Genomic DNA, 18,783 nt, shown 5'->3' with positions numbered 1-18,783 from the left:
TTGGCAGTCTGAAAGAGGTCTCAGCCAGGTCGCACCCCGGGATGGAACCGTGTACAAAATCCTAGGTGCGACCCGGCAATGTGGTGTGAAAGGGGTATTACTTATCTGGACTACAGTTAATGCATCACATAGTACTACTGTATATAGAGAAAAGTCTTTGTCCCAATGTAGTCTTCAATAGCCGTGCCCATTGTTTCACACTAGTGTTCCCATGCTCATTGTGTCTGCTCTTGTGCCTTTCATCCTGACCACTGCCAGTGTACCCCGTCTCTTCTACTTGCTTGCTGTCTGGACTAACTGCAGCTTGTGTACCGTGACACTGCTATTTGAACAATGAATGGACTGAACTCTGGTTATGAACCCTGGCTCTGCTATTTAAATGGTGTCTGGATTACCTACTACCTGTGACCTCAATTGGGTTAACTTCATGCCGTATGAAGTGTCCTTAGGACACATTAGGAGCTGAGCTTCTCAGTGACTTCATGACATCACATGTTTTTCAGGAATGGGGCTGACACAGGGAACATTATTGCCCTGCTACAACCCTGCATCTCAACATTTCATCAGACCACCCACATGCCAAACCTTCCTACATGTAATCAGACCAACCTACAATTACTTTACATGCCCATCAGACCACCTCACATGCCTCACTAATGGCCTTTAGATATTCTTACAAGTCAAAAGACCTTCCAAATGTAACATGTTTCTCTTGCAACAGCTTCATCAAGTATGCCTCTGTCACATCCCTGATGAACTGTCACATGTGAAACATGTTGGGTGGTGGTTGCTCTCTAATTTATTCACTGGACATTTGTGATTTCCTCACAAATATCAGGAGCTCTCCATCAAATTTGGAAGAAATAAGATTGGAAAGAGGAAAATAGGAGACATCAAAGTAGGAATAATATAGATAAGATATTATACAAGTAATTATTATGTATACAAAATATAAAATTTTCTAAAATACTACACTATCAGCGCCCTCTTGGTATGTATGTATGTACAGAGCTGGCCCTAGGCATAGACAAACTAAGCAAATGCCTAGGGCCATCCATGCCTGCCTAGGGCCGGTGGAGGTTTGGTGCAGGCACACCCGGGACACCTGCTGCAGGATGAGCAAAGACTCTGGCAGTTGCTACTGCAGCTGCGTAGCGTCCACGATCGGAGGTCAGCTGACAGATCCGATTGCGCCTGGCAGCAGCAAACAGTGAGCAGGCAGCAGCGGAACAACCGGCAGCAATTTGCGAGGACGGGGCACCTGGACAGCGGCTAGTGGTTAGCACCGAGCCAGCTCTGAGGCGTCACACAATCAGAATGAGCTTCTGTAAACGGTCTGCTGCACCATGGGCCTTTGCGGAGCTTGGAGTAGTTCCGCCTCCAGCAATCATCACACACAGCAATGGCCTGCCAGCCAGAGATGGGAAAAGCGGGTCCGCCACCCACGGCTTGCTGTACCTTGAGTCGGACAGCTATGCAGGCTGCAGTCAAGTAGGTAAGTTTGGAACTGGGAGAGATCTGGGCTGCTGTGGTGCTCACTGCTGGGAGTGGGGTGCTCTGCTGGGATAGTGGTGATGGGTGAGGGTGGGTGCTGATACCATGCTGTGCTGGGCACACCCCTTTTCAGGATCCCATGGGGAGGGGGGCACCACCCAAAATCTTGCCTAGGGCACTAATTTGGCTAGGGCCAGCTCTGTGTATGTAAGTGAAAATATGCCTGTTTGTAGGAACATCTGTTAAACCTAGTATAGGGTACAAGTGTACACTGATGTTGTTGACTAGCAGTAAACCAGGCATACCAGTAATGGCAGTCACATCTTGAGATGCGCACAACACTGCGTACGTCATTTTTAAATGCACACTTCTTAAGAGGAGCATTTACTTTCAACTCTGCATCAGCCTCTGTATTGGTATGCTTGGTTTTACAAACTATGTTGCTGTGGGGGAGATGTATCAAGCCTTTGGGGGAAATTTATCAAAGCTTAGAGAGAGAGAAAGTACCATCCAGTCAGCTTCTGTTATTTTACAGGATGTATTTGAAAAATGACAAGAGCTGATTGGTTAGTAATTTATCTCTCTCTCCACGTTAGCTCTCTCCAAGGTTTAATACATCTCCCCCTATGAGAGATAAAGTGGAAAAGTTTCTCAAAGCAACCAATCAGCTTCTAAAGCCGGATACACACTTGACAATGGGTGTAGCCAACAATGGCAGATGCAATGACATGCTATATCGGGCTGCAAGATCAGGTGTACGACCAGCCAATATATCGATACCCCAATGCATCCAGAAGCATAGTGTCGGCCACCAGATTTTGAAATCTGCCTGCCCTGCTTGTGGATGATTTGCCGCTCCGTTTTGCCTTAAAATTACGATTCATATAATATATCGTCTAGTGCAGTGGTTCCCAATCTGTGCACTGCGGTTCCATGGGGTGCAGCAGCACTGTTACCATGGTGCCGCAGGCGGAGGCTGCCCAGAAGCTGCCTGTTTTGGTGGGTTTTTTTGCCAGAGAGGGTGAGGGTTGGTGAGCAGAGCATAGTGGAGAAGCGGCAGGAGGGGGGGCAGGTTGGGTGCGAGTGCGCGGGAGCTTTCAGTGCCTGGTATGAAACAGGCAGCAGGCTGGGCTGCCTGTTGCTGCATGGGGTCTGAAGGTATGGCCGTGGCACTGGATCTGATATGAGGGGCTGAGGTAATGGCCACGGTGCTGGCGATCTCTACTAAAGGTAAGTAAGGGGGCTGCATTGGAAACTATAGGGGGGCGGATATCTATAAGCAGTGAGAGATAACTATACTATAGGGAGGGGGCCACATAGGGAACTATAGGGGGGCTGCAAGGAGAGACATGGAGGAGGGGGCTGCAAAGGGATACTGGAGACACGTGGAGGGTCTGCAATGGAAGTCACTTGGAGGGGGCTGCAAAGGAAGTCACTTGGAGGGGGCTGCAAAGGGAGACACATGGAGGGGGCTTGCAAAGGGAGACATATGGAGTGGGCTTGCAAAGAGAGACATGCAGAGGGTGCAAAGGGAAACACATGGAGGGGGCTTGCAAAGTGAGACACATGGTGGGGGCTTGGAAAGGGAGACACATGGAGGGGGCTTGGAAAGGGAGACACATGGAGGGGGCTTGGAAAGGGAGACATGCAGGGGGTGCAAAGAGAGAAATGGAGACATATGGAAGGGGCTGCAAAGGGAGAGACATGGAGGGAGCTTGCAAAGGGAGAAAAGGAGACATGCAGGGGGCTGTAAAGGGAAACACATGGAGGAGGCTTGCAAAGGGAAACTCATGGAGGAGGCTTGCAAAAGGAGACACATGGGGGGGCTGCAAAGGGAAACACATGGAGGAGGCTTGCAAATGGAGACACATGGAGGGGGCTTGCAAAGGGAGGCACATGCAGGGGGCTGCAAAGGGAAACACATGGAGGGGGCTTCAAATGTGGTTCTAGGGTGGGTTTGGGTAATGAATGTACCTTTTTGGGAGCCCATGATTAGCACCCACCTGATTGGGGAGAAAGGGATTGTACCAACTGGCACAGAAGCCTTTCCTCACTTTTACCAGAGTGATTAAAGCATGTCCTTAAAACCTGAGCACCACACACTGTTCTATATGGAGGGGGGCACATAAGGATCTATAGGGAATCAGTATGAATGACCGCCGGCCATAGGGATCAAATCCCGATGCCGGTAGACCAACAGCAGTGAAAATCCCGACACGGCATATAGGTAAGTATAACTAAACCTATCCCCCCCTAACCCTAACCCTCCCTTAGGGGTGCCTAACCCTAACCTGCCCCCTAGTGCCTAACCCCCCCTAAGTGCCTAAACATAACCCCTCCCCGTCCCCGCAGCCTAACCCTAAGTCTCCTGGGGCAGGTGCGTAACACTGACCCCCCCCCTCGGGAGCCCCTAACCTAACCTTCCCCTGCCGCCCGGCTTACCTTCGTTCGGTATGCCGGGTGTCGGGCTCCCAGCATAGGTATAATGACAGACGTCGGGATTTCGACGCCTGTCATTAGAACCCTGCCGGGATTTGACAGTCGGTTAGCCGGCGGTCGGCATTTTGACCGTCGGCTTCCTGACTGCATCCCATCTATAGGGGGGCCTACAATGAAAGGTAACTATACTATAGTAGGAGGAGGCAGTCTAGGAAACTATAGGGAGGTGGCCACATAGGGAACTATGCAATGAGAGACATGGAGACATACTAATTACGTAATTTTGACCCAACTACTTGGGTCAAAAAGGGACCGCTCTGCATTTATTTTGGCTTAGGGGTGCCTTGAAAAAATCATGGAGACCCTAAGGGTGCCTTGAACTGAAAAAGTGTGGGAACCACTGGTGGGATGGGTACGGGATGCCAGTGCTCGGGATCCCAATGCCAGTATCCTGACAGGGTTAGAATACCGACACCTGTCAGTCAGTATCCTAACCCTCCCCCTCTCCCTACCCTAACCCTCCCTTCCCGGTGCCTGAACCTAACCTCCCCCTAGTGCCTAAACCTAACCTCCCCCTCCCCGCACCCTAAACCTCCCCCCTTAGTGCCTAACCCTTCCCCCAGATCCTAACCCTAATGCTAACCCTGCCCCTAACCCCGATACCTATCTTCGGTATTCCGGCGGTCGGGATATTGACCGCATCCCCCACTGGTCTAATGTTTACCCAGCTTAACTCTCATTTATCTAGCACAGTCTATGAAATGACAGTTAGAAGCTGATTGGTTGGTTTGGGAAACTTCTCCACTTCACTCTCTCCAAGGCTTGACACAGCTCCCCCTGTATCTCTGTATCTCTTATATAGCATAGAGTTGATGTCAATCATTAAAATTATACAGCAAAATAATGTCAGTTTACAGTTAGAAATTAAACTTTTTAGTTTAATTCAACAGATTTATACGCACATTTTATTGCCTTTTGTTCTTACTAAAATTATACTAAAATATATTACAGGAATTCTTGTGAAAGTCATTGAAGTAAAATGGTCATAAAACTAACACATATATTACAGCAAAAACAATAAAACTCATTTGTGTGAGTGCTTCCCTACAGGGCTATTTTTCAGTAGACAATCTCTAGATTTAAAGGACTACTAACAGTTTCAATCCAATTCAACAGAGTTGACAACCATTGTAAAATTTATTTAAATTAGGAAGCTTGCTAAGAACTGTTAGATGAATCTTGTTTTTCTCTCCAGTTTTGCTTACCTCTAAAAAAACTGAATAGAATGAAATGCTTGTTGGCAGGTATTTTATAGTTTATGCACATAGGTATTGTTTTATATTTTCACAGATTCCATGGAGTATATGTAATAGGTTGTGATTTCTCTGAACAAGTGCCATTTTGGCGATTAAGCCTGTAAATTTAAAACGACAATAATTTAGAAAGCAAAATCAAGCTGCATGGGGCTGCATAGCCGCTGTCTGATCAGAGTGCCCATGCTGTGTCACGCTCCATACTATTAAAACCACTTTCTTGCCACTCCGGTGCCTGTCCAGGATAGCAGAGAGGTCCGCTCATGCTGCACATCACTCCCGGCTGGTGCTGAGATCTGTCTGTGCTGCTCCTGCCTCGTCCGCTCAGTGTCCTGTTACTGAGCATGGAGATGGCTCTCTGCAGCCTCAAGCTCACAGCATGTCTTCCCAGCATGATGGCACACAGGCTGCATGCCAGAGTTCCCTCCTAAACAACAGTATGGGCGCAGCCATGTTGGACTCTGTCACCTGACAGTATTCGTCCACTCAGAGTGCTGCTTCCAGACCAGGTAATCCCAGCATCATATCCCTGGGGATCCTCCCCTATAAATTCCATTTCCAGACTGGCCTCTGTTGCCATTACAATGTCGCTTCTTGCTGAAGTTACAGCTCAGTGCTAAGCTCCCAGGTACTCTGTATGTGAATGGTCCCAGTCTGTCATATCCAGTTCCTATATCTGGTAAACAAGTCTCATATACCATCTTGCACACTAGTCTGGTTTTTACCACAGATACTTATTCTTACAGTCACCATCAGTTCCAGCCGATACCTCCAACCATCTGTCTCATCCGATGCTTCCAACATCGGTCTCATATCAATTAAGTTACTTAATTCATCAACATTGGTCCCAACCGATCAAATTCATAAATGCATCAACATCAGACTCTTATCAATTAAGTTCTTCAATACTTCAACATCGGTCCCAATCGATCAAGTACATCAATTCATTTATATTGGACTCTTATCAATTAAGTTCTTCAATTCTTCAAAAATGGTCTCAAAACGATCAAGTTCATCAATTTTTCAACATCGGATTCAAATCCATCAAGTTCTTCAAATCAACAACATCAGTCTCAAACTGATCCAGCTCTCAATCCAGCATCATCGGATCCAATCCGATTCTGCTCATTCATTCAGTATTATCATCTCCAGTTCTTATTCCAACCTGCTGATTAATAAAGATATTCCATTTTCGCCTTTGGGCTCATCCTCCTCTGCAGCTCCTCTACCTCCTCACAGTAATAATGAGGAAGTCCTGCCTCAAGCCACCCAGGTTTAGTTACACCTCCCAAGTCTCCTCTTCAGCCTCCCATGCCTGTTCCAGCCCAAACCAACCCTCAGGAATGACATGCTGACCCCTGTCCACTTCCTAAAGCAACTAAAATGTACAAAAGAGCATCATATTTAGACCATGGAGAAATGGAAGAAGGTGGTCTGGTGTGATAAATCATGTTTTTCTTTTTACATTATGTGGATTGCTGAGTGAGTGTGCAACGTTTAACTACTGTAGGGAAGAGATGGCACCAATATAAACTATGGAAGAAGGCAATCCGTCGAGGCAGTTTGATGCTCTGGGCAATGTTCTCCTTGGAAACCTTGGGCCCTTGTATTCATGTGGGTGTTCTTTTGACACGAAAACCTACTGTAAAGATATATATGTATATATACATAAAAAAAATATATATATATATATATATATTTATGATATGGCGGGTTATTGCTTTCATGTGTTGATAGTTGGTTAAATAAAAGTTATAGAGGAACTGGTTTGGTAACAGAAAATCTGACTCCCCTTATTAGGTTTTGTATCCTATGGCATAAAAGCACAGGTGATTTAGTTAAGAGCCGGGCCAAGTTTTCAACTATACACAGAATAGAAATGTGAGCGGTCCCAATGTCCTTTGGAGGATCACGTCTAAATGTGGCTGTTGAATGCACCACTCCCATAAAAGAAAAACAGCACGTGGTTAATTCACAGTCTGTCTGTACTCCGGATCTAAAGGTGGAGGTACATTTCTCCACTCACCTAATCATAATGAAATGCGTTCACTGAAAGGTATCTTTAGTGTGCACCACTCATTGCTATCAAGCATATATCTTGCAAAAACAGTCCCTAATGGGACTAAGCTCACCTGGACACAAGTACAGGTATTCCTCCAAAGGTTTCTTTACACTTCCACTCATATATGAGGACAATTCATAAGGCAGCATACAAAATAAATATTCCTCATACGAATTTATTCCATAACAAGAAATTCATTAAAAATTCATAAAAATTCTTAAAAAGTCCACAGGCAATACATGGGTAATCCCTCAGGTGTTACACTTCATCAAACAAAATGATCTCACAGTTCAATAAATGCTCCTCACCCAGGATGAGTAGCACAAAGACAGGTCCACTAGATGGAAAAATGGATGAGTCCACAGATTATGAAGTGTCCCCCTTTCTTTTTCCCCAACGTTTTTCTGACCTAATGGGTCCTTCCTCAGGGTGTATTGGGTTCTCCCCATAAAGCAAAATATATACCCCAGCATTAATCAAATCCCAAATATACGGAGGGGCCACTTACTAGTAAATGATAAAATGTAAATAGCACATATAGTATAAAAAACATTCTCATTATTCTAAACAACCTCCAACTATTACACTAATTCTTCCATTTGATTACTCAGGGAATATACAGATAAAAACATATATATAATAAAACACATACATCAAAAAATTATATTGGCATAAACAACATATAATCCAGTTCGTAGTTTGCTGGAGCCCCCTCTTGGGATCATTCACCTCCCATCGCGATTGGCACTGCATATTAATGAATTACATCACCGGACCGTTGTATGTCCTAGGTCCACCCGATTCCTCAGTCTGCCGGAACGCATACCGAGTGTCATGCAGCATTAACTTTCAGTCTTTGAAACATTTACAACATCCAGTATTTTGTTTGTTCACGGGAGACCTCTATTGTTTAGCGGTGGCCATTTTGGGTTAGTTTCTTTCAGCATGGAAATCCAATCTCTGGTTATGATCAATACATAAAAAAGAGGACAATCAGTAAAAGGAATATGAATAAGATAATAATAAACTAAAAGTGAATCTCAATAGGATAGATACTATCTATATTAAAATATATAGTGACATAAATTTACAATTAAAAACATGATATAAACAATGTGCAACAGGTGAAGTATCTATAAAGACCACTTGGTTTCAAATTCAACATTGAGACCTCTAGGTGCTAATGATCTTAATAAGTAGATCATTTTCATTTCCATCTTGGCTAACCTAGTATCTCTGTCATTCATTCTCCAGTTTGGTTTTATTAATTTGATCCCACAAAAAGAGACCACATTGCTGTAGGTGTTTGGTTTATGTGCATGCTGCTTTCTGTTGGTTGTGCCTCCTGATGAAGGGCTCATTAATCAGAGTCCGAAAACGTTTGAGCGCTATACTACCTTTGCAGAAATGTGAGTAATAAATAGCAGCTTTTTACGTGCAAGAAGGATCTGGTGAGTGCCCCATTTATTTAACTTTTCTATATTTGCATCTACTTGAGTGGATTTGGGAAGACACCCCAGTGGCTGATGAACCTAATGAAGATGTGAGTGCGGCCTTACTTTGGCTATGTATACATATATGTATACTGGAAGGGTGGTTCATAAAAGTAAAACGTAAAACAATTTGCAGAAAGAAAATAATTATTATTTATTTTAAAAATATCACTAATGAATTAACGGACTATTAGCGATCAGCACAGGCTTCATAAAGGTAATGTCAGGTAGTCACTGCCAAAAAGTAATCAATTTAATTTCTGAACTGATATCATACAAAAGACTCCGAATACTTGCATAAGTTTGAGGGAAAATAAGCATCCCTGTTTTGTTAGGAGTTTTGCTGGTTTCTTCAGTTAGGGGGTTACAGGTTTGAGAAGGCGTAGCTAGAGAGTGTCAATCAAAATTAGAAACCTATCATAGCCTAGCAGGAGGCAAGGCCTCTGCCAAGTCCCATAAATAGCCAGGGTGGAGGAGCCATCTTCCTCTTGGCAGTTTTTGCAAGCCCACCCGACATATGGGGATTGTATACTATTTTGTTTGTTGTATTGTGCAATTTCCCTGTTTTATTTTTCCTTCAAACAGGTGGAGGTACAGCCTGGCGGAAAGCAGTGATCCTGGGCAGCCTATTATGGCGTTGAGTGCCTGAGTGGCATTTTCCTCTTGATAGCGGCAAGTTAGTCATTTTCCTTAGGGGGGGACTTGGCCATCATCTTAGGGAGGGGTCAGGGCTGTCCCAATTAGAGGGAAATGGTACCATTTCAAGCCACTTTACGCTAGGACGGCCCTCTTTAAGTATTTAGTCAGATATTCTATCGGGCTGTGGCCCAGGAGCACTGCTTTTGCTGCCACCGATCTTTTCAATTACAATTCTAATTCAATTAAATAAATTTACAGCTGTGACCTCTTTAAATCCATATATGCCTCCAAGTGTTTATTTCTAGTAATTTGTTAAGAGTATAGCAAAACGTATTACTAAACTAATGGGTGACAATGTAAATATACATTCGAATTGTATTTGGTTATATTGAAATATTTGCATGTTTTGTTATCTTACATAATATCAATTTAGTTTATGCACTTCTTAGTGTATGTCATTGTTAATATTTTTGCCTTTCACATTAAATAATGAATTGCTCGGCCACATCTATGGTGCTTGTTTGTTTTAATGAAGTGTTATCTTTGTAATAAATGGAAAGCAGTTGTTGCATAATGTATCAAACGGATTATGTATGTTTTTTGATGATGTTGTTTATGATATCTATTCTTGTGAGAATGTGCGCTGGCTCATTTACTGTCTCCTACTCATCATTTCTGGTGCATGTTTTTCTTCATTGTTAATTCTCTCTAGTCGCCTGGCTTCCTTCCCATCTTGTATTTTCTCACTGTGTTTAGCTGCCGGGCAGCTCAGTCTAATATTCAAATAGTCCTGTGAAGTGTATTGTTGACTAATACTATGAAATACATTGCCAAAGCCAATGGAAAAGAGCAGTGTAGTGTCTATCTAATGCAGACCACGTGTGATTGGTCGTGTCTAAATAAGGACGTTATACCATTTGCTATTTGTAATGATTACTCTGTGATGCTCAAGAAATATGTGTATAGCTGTTGCTGTAAGCAACATACACATGCTCGTACTATAGATACTGTTTCTGTAAAATGAAGCATACATTCAGTAATAATAACAGGATGAGAGGATTACAGAATTTATGTTATAGAATAGTACCTTTCAAATGTCACTATATAATTGTATGTTTATATCCCTGACAGTAATGACCTTATTTTTATTCACACATGGTGTTCGTCAGGACAAGGGTTCATACTGATGAGGACTAAGCGTGACTCAATCAGGCCCCCATCCCATCACTTAGCTGACACCCGTGTTGTTATTCCATGACATGGTGTCCTCATCAGTTTCACTGAGCATGAGAATGCAATTACTGAGGCAGTAGAAGACTGCAATATGCCAAAATGATATTCAATCTGCAATTGGCACACACAACAATTAAATTATATGTGAAGGACACACAATTACTGAGCAGATTGTACAGTTAGGGAACTGTACATAAAGCAGTTTGAAGTAGATTTATTTAATTAGGGATGTTTATTCCAAAAGTTCAGTCTCTGATGTGATATGTAAGACACAGGTCATCAGATTCTAGGTGTCATGCGGTATTCGTCTTCCAGTTTGTGCATTTCCATTTTCTTCTGTAATTAAAAGTTGTACAATCCCAGTCTATCGCAGTGAGTGAAACTTGCCAGATTAGCTCTCTGCTTTTCCTGGCAGCTGGAACATGCTTTTTTAACCCATTGAGCGAGTACACATTTTGTATCCACCCAGGAGGATATAACAAGATTAGAACCTACATTATATGCAGACAGAAAACATTTAAAATAAATAAAGCTATAGCATAAATGATCCTGTACATCAGGGGCCTTTAAGGCAGTGTGGGCCACATTAAAAAATTCAACGAAGCCCGAGGGCCACTAAGCTATACTGCGGTATTTAGACTCTGCCTCCTCCGCACACAATTATGTCCCATAACTACCCCCTCCTACAATTTTAATTAGGTCCCAGGATGGCCCCCCTCCTCCCACAATTATAATTATGCCCCATAATTGTCCCTCCTCCTCCATTAATTATGTCAGATAAGTTTCTCCCATCCTCAAACAATTATGTCCCATAACTGCCCGCCTCTGCAGTGCCCCCATTAGTTCCCCTTATACAGTGCCCCCAGTAGTGGTCCCCCCTATGCTGTGATTCATTGTTTGCATTATTTGTAAACAGCTTGTGTTTGTATACATTTAGGGGTCTATTTACTAAGCTGTGTTAGGAGACAGAGTGAAAAGTGATAAGAAAGTGACAAGGAGCCAGCCAATCAGCTCCCAACTGTCATTTTTCAAACACAGCCTGTAAGATGGCAGTTGGGAGCTGATTGGCTGGCACCTTATCACTTTTCACTCTGTCTCCTAACACTGCTTAGTAAACAGACCCCAAAGTTTAATAGTACTTTACAGGGGTGTATTAACTAAGCCTTGGATGGAGATAAAGTGGACGAGATAAAGTACCAGCCTATCAACTCCTAACTGTCATTTTTCAAACAGAGCCTGTGACATGGTAGTTAGGAGCTGATGGGTTGGTACGTTATGTCCATTCACTTTATCTCCATCCATGGCTTGGTAAATAGACCCCACTGTATGTTATGAATAAGTGATGTCTATGTGTTGAGTTCTAAATAATCTTATCTTTTTAGTGTGTAGATAGATGTAGGGTAATGTGCGTTTAACTAGTATGTGTAACTAGATACATTTCCTAATATGCCTATAAACTGCATGATAGTGCAGCCAACTATCTGACATGGACAAGGGGAAGAGGGATGGCTATAATCTCCATACACTGCAAGATGCAATCTTCATTCACTGCCTGGATGGTGGAGTGGATCAGGCCATCGGTCAGTGGTGCGATGGGGAAGCCACCAAGCACTGTCCTTAAACGTAGATCCCTTATGTGCAGTATATTAAACGTAGATCCCTTATGTGCAGTATATTAAACGTAGATCCCTTATGTGCAGTATATTAACTGTAGATCCCTTATGTGCAGTATATTAAACGTAGATCCCTTATGTGCAGTATATTAAACGTAGATCCCTTATGTGCAGTATATTAAAGGTAGATCCCTTATGTGCAGTATATGCAAAAGAAAAAGAGTCCATAATAGTAAAGCTTGATAAAATTCCTAATTGTGTCCTTTTTTATCAGTGTGCTCACCTTAAAGAGGTGAGTAATGGACCTTAAAAGGTTTCTTTAAACTCCTCCACCTCCAAAACACTTCCTTCAAGGGTATGTCAATGTGTATGAGAAATGGTAAACCTCTTTATCCAAGCTCCCATTTGCACATTCCACAGAGGAAATATAGTAGCAGAAACCTCAAAATAATCATAAGAAATGGTTCCTCATAGCGTAAAAGGGTAACAACAAAAATGTATTCACAATAAAAAAAAAGCATAAATCCCCACTAGATAAGGATATTGTGTACCACAAGGGGCCTTTAAGAAGGCACTCATTATAGCATGAAGGGATAAGTGGTAATTCCTGGCACGTCACCTTCTTCCTAAAATTATGAAGTCTCTCACAAGGTCCCAAAGGGCAGCAGGCCTCCTATCTCCCAACAACGCGTTTCGGATGTATATCCTTCCTCAGGGTGTGGGGAATGATTGCCTGAGTCTCCTTATATACTACAAAGGTGATTACATGATTCAATAAAAGAGTCATGTGATCTCTCTAATCTTTACAGACAGTGGCGTCCATCCCCGCAGTGACATCCGGTGCGGGGAGGGATGTCTTGTGCGCTGCACTGAAAAGGGGGCATGGCCTCAGGGAAGGGGCATGGCCTAGCGGTCCGTACCCCGGCCCGTGGTTATCACTGGGGTGGTGGTGGGTGCCGGAGGTGCGGGCAGTGCCGGCTCCCTCACTGTGACAGGAGCCAAGTGCTGCACTTAATGCTACAGTGCAGCACCCGGCTCCAGTCACTGAGGGGAAGCCTGCACCTTGGTGTCAACCCTCGGCGGGTGACACCCGGGTGCGGCCCGCATCCCCCTTGTGATGCCACTGTTTACAGACATTCAGTTACATACATATAAGAGCCTATTCATCATTACATAATTATCACTAGGAATAATTATGTTTTAAACTCGCTACGAGTTTAAAAAATCTTTTGGAGGCATTCATCATGCCTCACTAACAAAAGTATCGCTCTGAAATGCTGCTCTTTTTACGGAGTCAGATTTTCAGAAAGGTTATACTTTTCCCCTGCAGCTGAGGTATCCATGAGGATTTCCTCACTGCGTCTGCCCCCCCTCTCTATTCGGCCACTGTCTTTCACCCCAGATACCCCCCGCGACTGACCCTGCTGCTGCTGGCTTATGGAACTCTCCCAAGGCCATCCCTCTCCCCACTTGGCCACCGGTGTCTGTACTGCCCTCCTCCCCCCCAGCAGCTGCTGGTGTCCGATCCGGCCCCCTCTTCTCCCACAGCCTCCAGTGTCTGATCCGGCACACCCTCCGTCCAAGGCCTCCAATGTCCAATCTGGTCCCCCATCCCCCCACCTTGGCCGCCAGTAGCTGTCCTTGCTCACCCAGGGCCACCACTGCTCAGTAGCTGTGCCAACTCCCACCCGGCGCCCCTGCAGGTAAGCAAAAGAGGACCTGAGGAGGGAGCCTATGACAGCTTAGGGCCGCAGGAGGTAAGGAAACACAGCTGGAGGGATCTGAATAGATCCCTCTGCTGCACAAGCTTCCATCTATACGGCAGCTTGTGAATGGTATCGGGGGCTGTACGCCATCTCAGATTGGCATACAGTATCACTCACAAGTTCTGAAAGAAATTTATTTTTGTAACTTGATGAATTTCATAATTTTTATGTCCCCATACTAAAGTATAGTGACTGTGAAAATTATTGGGGGAGAATTGTAACCAGGAATGATGGCATTACAGGAATGATGAATGGCCCCGATCCTTAATTGTTACAAAAGTAGGGGAAAATGTAACTTTTCACCCACTTTTATAGAAATTGAGGGCTGATGAATAGACTCCATAATCACCAAGTAATTCAATACATACACATTATACATAACTACCTTATTCACAAAGTAACAATGTACATAAAACATCCATAGAAAGTACAAAAAACAAGTGTTCTTAAAATGTACTGTAAATATGTGGAATTGGTATGAAATACCGCCGGCGGTTCGATTCCCATCAGCGGCAGCCCGACAGGAGCAGAGTGCGACGCAGCGGAAGCCCGACAGCGCTGGAAATCCCGATAGTGGATAGGTAAGTATTTATTAACCTAACCCCCCTAACCCTCCTTAGGGGCGCCTAACCCTAACTTCCCCCCCAAGTGCCTAACCCTAATCCCCCCTCTAAGTGCCTAACCCTAACCACCCACTTCCCCGCTGCCTAAACCTAAGTCCCCCGGGGGGGTGCCTAACCCTAAGTCCCCCCCGGGGGTGCCTAACCCTAACCCCTCCATCCCCCTAGCCTAACCCTAACCCTCCCGGGGGGGTGCCTAACCCTAAGTCCCCCCCGGAGCCCTAAACCTAACCCTGCCCCACCGCGGCTGTCCGCTCGCGGCGCCCGGCATCCCTGCGATCGGGATGCCGGGCGCCGGTCTCCCGGCGTCGGGGAAATGCGGGCGTCTACATCTAGATGCCCGGCATTTCACCCTTGCCGGGAAATGACAGTCGGGAAGCCGGCTGCCGGTATTTAGGCAGTCGGCTTCCCGATTGCCTCCTAAATATGTAAAGGGTAAGTATCAGGATAACCTGGGTACTACAAACATCTATATATGGTGATTACCAAGTTCACCAAACTCCTGTCCAGTATTACAATAGTTTGTGTAGACGCACCTGCCTTAATAGCGGGCACTTTCGATAAATGGAGCGCAAACCGGAAGTAGCAGGTGGAACGCATAACCAGAAGTCTTGCGTTCTATATGGTGATCTTCATTAGAACTTCCTCCTCGTGTCACGCATAATAGATGGTGAATGGAGACAACAAACACACATACGGAGGAAAAAAAGAAAAGGGAGCATATAAATACCGGAACAAAACCAAATATTTATACTAAAATAAAATGTATACAGGGCCTGATTCAGAGCCGCTCGTAAGCGGCAGCTCATTCGCTCTGAGCGATGTTCGCACAACTGCGCATGCGTATGGGTCGTAATGTGCATGCGCAAACCAGTCATTGTGGTCGGAAATCGTGCGCTCGCAAAACAGCGAGGGGCTGCTAATGTGATTGACAGAATGTACCGTTTGTGGGTGGTAACAGGGGAAGGTGCTTGAAAACGGGGGAGTGGAGATCTGAACGCAAGCGTGCCTAACGGTCAAAAGGGTGTTTAATGGGAGTGCATAATTAGTAAAGGAGCGTCATCGACCACGTCACTTGGTTGTCTTTTAGCCTGAACTGCTCGCAGTGATAGCGGTAAGAAAAACCTACCACAAGCACTGCGAGCAGTTCAGATGCCTTTCGATGTACCCGATTAATCTAATAAATACCGGAGATGACGTGTGTTGCGAACGGCAAAGGGGCGTATTTACAAAATAGCAAGAGCATTTTTCGTTCACTCGCTCAGACATAGAGGCGTCAACAAACCGCAATGAGCGAGCGCTTAATTTAAATAGCCGGACCCTTTTTTGGAACAACCGTCCGCAAATAGCATCCGGCTTTGAATCAGGCCCACTGTAATTGCTAAAATGTATATAAAAACAATTTCCAAGGTTAAAATAAAGGAAAATATATATGTACTGGGATGCCTTCTTAAAGAGACATCCCCAAAAATTATTACCTCTAAACCCATGTATCTGGCCATATATACACACCTATGCTCTCATTTAGAGCCATCTCGCAAAAAGCGAGCGCTCGCTCTGAATGAGGGCGGCAACTTTTGTTTTGAAAGCCGTTTTCCTGGCTGCTCGCTAAACTGTGGGTTACCACCCACAGCTTTAGCGAGTGACCAGGTGATGGTCGCGATGGTCGAGACCATCGCGACCATCGGGGCTTGCAACGAGACCCTTGCGGTAGGGTCTCGTCTACCGCAAGCCCCAGGTAGCTTCCTGCTCTAACAGAGCAGGAAGCTCCCTACTGACATCACTGGTGATGTCAGTAGGGCCGCCTACAAACGGCAGGCATTCCTTCAGGAACGCCTACGTTTGTCCGGCCACCCCCCCACCCCACCTACAAAACGGGGTGAGCTGTCGATCAACATCGACAGCTGCCCCGTTTGTAGCGAGCCCCGGAGCGAGTGAATTTGTCACTTGCTCCGCGGCTTTCGCTGCGCGTGCACATGTCCTCACCATCGACCCGCTTTTGAGCGCATAGCGCTTGCGAGCGGATCTGAATGAGGGCCCTAATGTGTAAAAGGTAAATATGGTCAGCCACCAGAGTGTGCACAAACCCTTAAAATTTCATACAAAATAACCCTCAGAAGAGGATCAAAGTCAGAAGATAAGCCAAAATCAAAAACAGGAATCAAAACTGATCAGGAGCACATCTAGTCACTATTGAGTAGTAACCATCACCATCACAGGTGAAATAGTAAGTTATTTAAAGGCTGAACAGCCAATGGAGGGGAGTCTGAATTTTAGTCTTCTATGATCAGTAGCACCTGAGACATTTGAGAAGATAAGCTGCCTGTGTCTACTATGCAACCTGCACAGCTGCCCAGCTACATCTAACAGACTTCTAGGAAGATAACTAAGAAAAATGACTAGCAGATGCATTCTCAAAAAAATGTACTTAACCTGCTGTTTAAAGTAAAAAAACCTATGTGATATTTCCAGAGTCGAACTAGTCCACAAGGGTACAGGGGAAATCCCCAGCAGGCCCCACTGCCTGTGGGCTCTACTCCCTCTCTTAATGTCAGGTTCCAAACTATGCTTGTTACTCTATTACAATGTCAGTTACCTGATAGAGCAGTAACATGGATGCTCTAATGTTTTCATGTATAAAATTTACATTTAAAATATAACATATAGCAAACTACTATGTAGTTGTGAAAGAAATAAAAAAAGCAACCAACCAACCTCCCTCAAGTAGTTGAAACTTTTTTTTTACAATAGTATGTATGTGGTATGTGCTCAAGCATGCACTATTGTCCCCATTCTTAAAAAAACCTACCCCTGATCCTAACACTCTCTCCAACTACCAACCCATCTCTCTCCTCCTTTTTGTCTCCAAACTCCTTGAGCGTATTGTTTACAATCGCTTTACCACCTTTCTTTCCTGCCACTCCCTGCTTCACCCATGTTAGTGTTGCTTACATCCTTGCTGCCAAATCCAAGGGCCACTACTCTATGTTTATTATTCTCATGCAAATCTTCACTCCCTTGGTCTACGTGATACTGCTTCACCTGGCTGTACACCTACATTTCTGACCGTTCCTTCTCTGTCTCCTCTCGTGACTCCTCTTTCCCCCTACTTCCACTAATGGTAGGTGTACCCAAAGGTTCTGTTCTTGAACCTCTCCTATTATCCCTCTATACATCCTCTTTAGGTGAACTCATCAGCTCTTTTGGCCACCAATATCATGTCTATGCTGATGATACTCAGATATACCTTACCTCTACTAACCTTTCCCCCTCTCTTCTCACTCATATCTTCAAATGTCTCTCTGCTCCCTCTTCCTGGATGTCCCAGCATTATCTTAAACTTAACATGTCAAAGACTGAGCTGACCATTTTCCCACCCTATCGCATAACCTCACACCCTACAATTTAATTTGACAGCACAATCATCTCCTCTAGTCTACAAGTACGGTGTCTTGGAGTTATCCTTGATTCCTCCCTCTCCTTGAAACCTCTCATTCAGTACCTTTCGCAGTCTTGCCATTTTCATCTCAAAAATATTTCCAGGGTCAGCTTCTTTCTAACCCTAGATGCTACTAAAACCCTCATCCACTCACTGGTCATCTCCAAATTGGACTACTGTAACCTCGTCCTATCTGGCCTCCCAGAAAATCCCTCCTCACTCCACTCCAAGCTCTCCTTAATGCCGCTGCTCAGCACATCTTCCTCTCCAAACATTCTACATCTCCTACAAGCCCTACACTGGCTCCCCCTCCCCTTGAGAACCCAATTCAAGCTTCTCACTTACAGGGCCCTCACCTAACCCTCTCCCATTTACATCTCTGACATCATCTACCTTCACATACCTTCATGCACACTTCATTTCACAACTGCATGTCACCTTTCCTGCCAACTGATTACTTCTTCCCACTCCTGTCTCTAAGATTTTGCCTGTGCTGCTTCCTACCTCTGGAATTCTCTCCCTCTCTTTATCAGACTAAACAACTTTCTACTAACCTTCAAGACCCACTTCTTCATCAAAGCCTTCCAACTCCCATCCTAACTCACTGCTCCAAGACCCTTCCTCACTGACTGCCCCATCTGTGTCACCCCTGTCTGTCTGCCTCCCCTTTCC

This window comes from Taudactylus pleione, unplaced genomic scaffold (assembly GCF_031769625.1).
Source record: "Taudactylus pleione unplaced genomic scaffold, aTauple2 ptg000389l, whole genome shotgun sequence".
Taxonomy (NCBI): domain Eukaryota; kingdom Metazoa; phylum Chordata; class Amphibia; order Anura; family Myobatrachidae; genus Taudactylus; species Taudactylus pleione.
The sequence above is the reverse complement of the archived record's forward strand: the minus strand, read 5'-3'. Positions refer to the sequence as shown.